Genomic DNA, 5,892 nt, shown 5'->3' on the forward strand with positions numbered 1-5,892 from the left:
CCACCGCCTACCTTTTTCTTTAATGGGAGGAAGGGGTAGATGTCAGTGTATATTCTAGAAGTTTAGTCACATCCAGCTGACTGTAAGCCAGAGATGTGTTAGTGGTCCCAAATGATGACTCAAAGTACATCCTTTTCTTCATGCCATTGAGGTAAGCCAGCCCAAAGATGTCGAGAATGTAGGTGTAATTCCTTGGACCTTGTAAGACATGTGGAGCCACACAGTGGATCCTATAGAGACAGGCAAGGGATGGAGGGGAGATGGTAGCTTCAGATGTCTTGGGGGCCAAGGAGATAATAAATAAAAATCAGAAGCTGGGTGGAAGATGATGGTTGGTAATCAGCCCTCAGAGGGAGGTGACAGCCATGAAAATGAAAGCGCTCGGTTGAAGGTCTATTGGTGCTTGAAAATTGGCAATGAATAAAAAAGGCAAATAATTCAGTATTTTAAAAGTGATTTGTAAGCAAATGCAAACAGTAGATTGCCAATCTGCAAGCTCTGGTGTCGGCACCTGCTTGGCATCAGTCCTACCTATAGCTATTGTGTCCACTTGTGCTTAGTGCCAGAGGCCATTCAGGATGGGTCAGAGAAGCAATGGAGCAGGGATCAGTCAGGCCCAGAGGCCACCTCTCAAGTTCTGACAGTTGCTGGGTAGGGAACGCAGGCTCAGCATGTGTTTTTCCCTTGCTTCACATTCCTGAGGGACAGTGCAACAGGCAGAGTCACTCCTGGCCCTTTGCTCTTCTGGGTTCCTATTACTGATAAGTGCATTTGATAGGTGCACGGGGTGGTGAAGGCAGCAGTGAACAGATGACTCACTTGATATCTTTTCAAAAGTATCTTAAAAGAGAAAATTAAATAAACGTATTAGCCACTCTGGAAGAGGAATACCTGCCTAGATTAGGAGAAAGTGCTTTAAATTCTCCCTGTCTGGAGCAAGAATGGGTGCCAAGACCTCAACTAACCGGAAAAGAACTTCACAACCCTACTAATCGTGTTTTAAATATAAGGGTCGTCAGCTCACTCTGCACTGAGCCCCATTCCTCATGGTGTATGAACCCTGATGATTTTCTCAAAAAGTTCAGGCCATTTACCTACAATCCTTTTCTAGTTTCCTAGTCCAGGTCTAAAGTGTCTAATGTTCTCCAACCTAATGGAGTCCGGTAGTTTGCCTGCTCAGAAAGAATAGCCATGCCTTTTATCATAATTTAAGGTAGACTAGTTCCCAAATTGAGATGGTTCATTAAAAATATTTGTTGTGGGGCTGGGGTTGTGGCTCAGTGGCAGAGCGCTTGCCTCGCACATGTGAGGCACTGGGTTCAATCCTCAGCACCACATAAAAATGAATAAACAAAATAAAGATACTGTGTCTGTCTATAACTAAAAAATATTTTAAAAAAATATTTGTTGTAGCCAGGTGCACACCTAAACTACCAGCAGCTAGCTGGGGAGACTGGGCAGGAGGATTGCAAGTTCCAGGCCAGCCTCAGCAACTTAGACCCTGAATCAGAATACAAAGAGCTAGGGATTTAGTTCAGTGACAAAGAGCCTCTGGGTTCAATTTTTTTCCCCAGTCTACAAGGTGATAACCAATTTTACTTATAAATTTTGATGCAAACATTCTAAGTAAAATATCAATTCCATGAATATATAAAAAGAATAACAAAAATAGGTTTATTATATCATCAATATAATTCAATACATTACAAATAGGCACTCCTTTGAAATTGTTCTTTTTCTCCCCTTTTGCATTTCCAGATGGGTTCAGTCATACACACATACACACTATATATATATATATATATATATATATATATATATATATATATATATATATATACACACATACACATATACACATATAGTTGTGTGAGTAGGCATATGTGCACNTATATATATATATATATATATATATATATATATATATATACACATATACACATATACACATATATATATATACACATATACATAAAATTTGCAGCGGTGCTGGGGAATAAACCCAGGGCCTTGTACATGCTGGCCAAGTACTTAACCACTGAGCTATACCTCCAACCCTTATTTATTTTTTTTTTAATCTTTCTAGAGCTGGAGATGTAGCTCAGGGGTAGAGTACTTGCCTGGCACACCCTAGACCTTGAACTGGATATCCAGCATTGGAAAAAAAAAATTAAAACTTCCCAAGTGATTACATATAGCTGATCAATGGACCAACCATTAAGAACTATTAAACTAAACCATTACATCTCAATAACCAAGTTCAGCCCATTCAACCAGCTTGAGAATTTTGTTTTAAAACTTTTCTTCAGGGCTATGTGCCGCAATCTGGCTGGGCACAAATCACCAGCCACTGAAGCAGGAACAAACTTTATTTTTGAACTGCAGGAAAACACTTCACACAGCTCCCGGGGAATCCTCCCTAACGCCACAGGAACCCCCAGCCAGAAATATCTCTCCCGGAAATCCCTCCTCCTGCACTTCCCCAACCAATGGGAACTCTCGGGGAATCCCCGGAAATCCCCACGAGAACTCCAAAATAGTTCGAGAACTCAAAAGTTGTGGCAGAGGCGGATAGTAATGCCTCGCCTGTCAATCAATACTGTTGGCAAAATGCCAGGGGCCAAACAGACTCGGCCGTGGCTCTCAGCAGCTATGGATATTTGGTTTTGTTTTTTTTTTTCTATAGAAATTATTGATTTATCCAGGCGCAGTGGCACATGCCTATAATTCCAGTGACTTGGGAAGTTGAGGCAGGAGGATCATAGATTCAAGGCCAGCCTCAACAACTTAACAAGGCCCCAAGCAATTTCATGAGACCCTGTTTCAACAAAAAAGAGCTGAGGATGTAGCTCAGTGGTAAAGCACCCCTGGCTTCAGTCCGTAGTATAAAAAAAATGATTTGTTTATAGCTAGTAGTAATAGAAAGGCCAATATTTCTTGTTCAAAATGATACAAAAATGTTGAGAATACTATATTTTTATTTTTTCTCAATGATTGCAGTATTTTATATTTGTTTTAGAAAGTAAAAAAATTGGGGGCTAGAGATAGAGTTCAGTGGTAGAGTGCTTGCCTAGCATGCATGAGACCCTGTGTTCAATCCCCTGCACTAGTAGCGGGAAGGATGGGGGGACAATTTCTCAGAAAGTGAAAAATTCCCCTGGAGATAACCGTTGGCTATATCAAATGGTCTTCCATTGATTTTCCTAGGCAAACTTTTCGTGGTAGAAATGTACTTCTGTATCCTGATTTTTTCACTTAGCATATTATATGCCTTTTCCCCATAAAATAAAAAGAACTCAAGTTTTTTGTTGTTGTTTTGGTTTTGGTTTGGTTTTTTGTTTGTTTTTTAGAACTGCTTGGGTGCATTGTTTAGCTTTATTGTAATTTATTCAGTTTCTTATAACAGTCTTTTTCCAGTCTTCAGCATTAGAAGTAATGCTGTAGGGATTGTGGCTCAGTGGTAGAGCACTTGCCTAGCATGTGTGAGATACTGGGTTCGATCCTCAGCACCACATTAAAAAAAAATAAAGGTATTATGTCCATCTACAACTAAAACAACAACAACAAAAAGAAATAATGCTGTGGTAAGTGGGCTGCACATGTGATAGTTGGTGCACAGCAAGTATAGCTGAAGAATTAATTTGTAGTGCTGGAATTGCTGAGGCAATAAGGTAAGTACATTTTGGAGATGTTGCCTCACTCTCCCACCACATATAAGTTGGTTTCCTTCTTGTGGCAATACATTATGATTGACTTTTGCTGATCTGAAAGGTGAAATTCTACATCTCAGTGTAGTTTTTATATGCATTTCTCTTGGAAGATTAAGCATTTTTCATTCTATCTTTCAATTTTCTGTTGAAATACTGGTTGTCATCAATTTCAGGAGCTCTTAGGGAAAAAGCCATTTATGAAAGAATTGTTTTGATTCTTGCTTTACAAAAAACAAATTTTGTGAAGGCGAATGTGGTGGCACATGCCTGTAGTCCACTAGGGAGGCAGAGACCAGAGGATCATATGAGCCCACCAGGTCAAGGCTAGCCTGGGCAACATAGCTAGACTCCCCCTCAAAAAAATTCTATGAAGCAAATTTAGCCAAGCACTATGTTGCACACCTGTAATCCCAGTGGCTCAGGAGGCTGAGACAAGAGGATCATGTGTTCAAAGCCAGCATCCACAACTTAGTGGGGCCCTAAGCAACCTCATTGAGACCCTGTCTTTAAATAAAATACAAAAAATGGACTGAGGATGTGGCTCAGTGGTTAAGCACCCCTGGGCTCAATCCCCAATATTTTAAAAAAAAATTTACCCAAAGTAAAACCCCTGATTAGACACTTGTGCAGTGATGTCTAGTCATTTACAACAGTACTTTCTCAGACACTACATCCTTCTTCCTCTCAAAATGCTTATAGTTCCATTGTTTGCTCTGCAAGTAAGAAAATTGTAGATCCTGATACACAACCCAAGACCAGTTCACTCATATAGGTTCCCTCTTATAATTTAAGTCTCCTTGGAAGGTTTAATGCAATGAAATCTTCCTAAACTATTAGGGAGCAAGTATCTTGTAGTGGTAGCAGCACCAACTCTGGAGTCAGATACCAATTATGTAGCCTGGTCTGCAGAGCATTACCACTTGTTTTTGCTCCCTGTACACCAATGGTCATTAGATTCCATATTTAAACTTTGTGGTTTCAAGAAATAGCTACTATTTTGCAGCACCAACCCAGGGCCTGGCACGCGGTAGGCAAGCACTCTACACCTCCTGCCCAATATTTCCAGTTTTACACAAAAGCAAACCAAGCATTGATTTGCTCATGATCACAGTCTGCACACAAATGTAGGGTCTTATGACACTAAATGTATACTGTGCTTAAAGTCCGTGTTCTGCTCCTATGCCCCCACCATCAAAGCTTCAACCCTTTGGCCTAATATCCAAAACCATTTGCAAGCTGACAGCTATCTAGTTCCTCTAGGCTCAAGTAGCCTTCCTCCATATCCTTTTCAAGCCATGAGAAGTAGGGTTTTAAGATCCACTAAAAAGCGAGATACGAAAGCACAGCCCTGAAGCTAGGTCTTAAGATAACATTTGTCTAAAATGGGACTACAGATCAAACAAGCACAGAAAACTCACTATATTAGATACCTCAATAGAGGGATAAGTTTATCATCCCCAACATCTGGAAGCTGAAACCCCCTGGTTTTTTTTTTTTTTTTTCTCTTTGCAGTGCTAGAAAGCCAACCCCAGGGCCTCATGCTTATCACACAAGCTGTACTATCAGCCCCCTCCCTGTCTTTATTTTATATAGCTAGATGCACTCTTCAATGTGACCTCTTAGGGCACAGAAGAAGAGAATTTGACAAACCATGTTCAACTCTTAGTTTATGTCTAGAAATAACACATGGCGGGCACGTCTACCCAAATTCCACTGCCCAGAGCAATTTACATGGTCAAGCATGAGGACAAAAGGACAGAAGCCAGGGCTCTGAACACTCATTCTTTCATTCAACAGGTATTTATTGAGAGCCCACATTGCCTCAAAAACTAGTCTAGAATCTAGGCTCTGGGGTCATGGTCATGAACACTCAGGACAGCCCTCTGTTGTACAGAAGACCACAGCTCAAGGAGGTGAAAACTGACCCCCACACTCCTCGGTAAAAGAGACTCCTGGGTCACTGCCCCAGGAACATAGGGACACATGGCAGGAACATAGGGACAGAGACCAGTAAAAATAATGAGTCAAACAGTTTTAGCCCGCTGGGACTCTGGACTGACAAAGATGCCAAACCTCCTAATGCTCTTCCTGGGAGGGAGAGCGGTGTTCGGCTGGCCAAGGGCCAAATCTAAAAATAACGGGATAAACACAGGCTGGCGGGCAGCCGGGTGGCAGCGGACTA

Source organism: Marmota marmota, unplaced genomic scaffold (assembly GCF_001458135.2).
Source record: "Marmota marmota marmota unplaced genomic scaffold, marMar, whole genome shotgun sequence".
NCBI classification, from domain to species: Eukaryota; Metazoa; Chordata; class Mammalia; order Rodentia; family Sciuridae; genus Marmota; species Marmota marmota.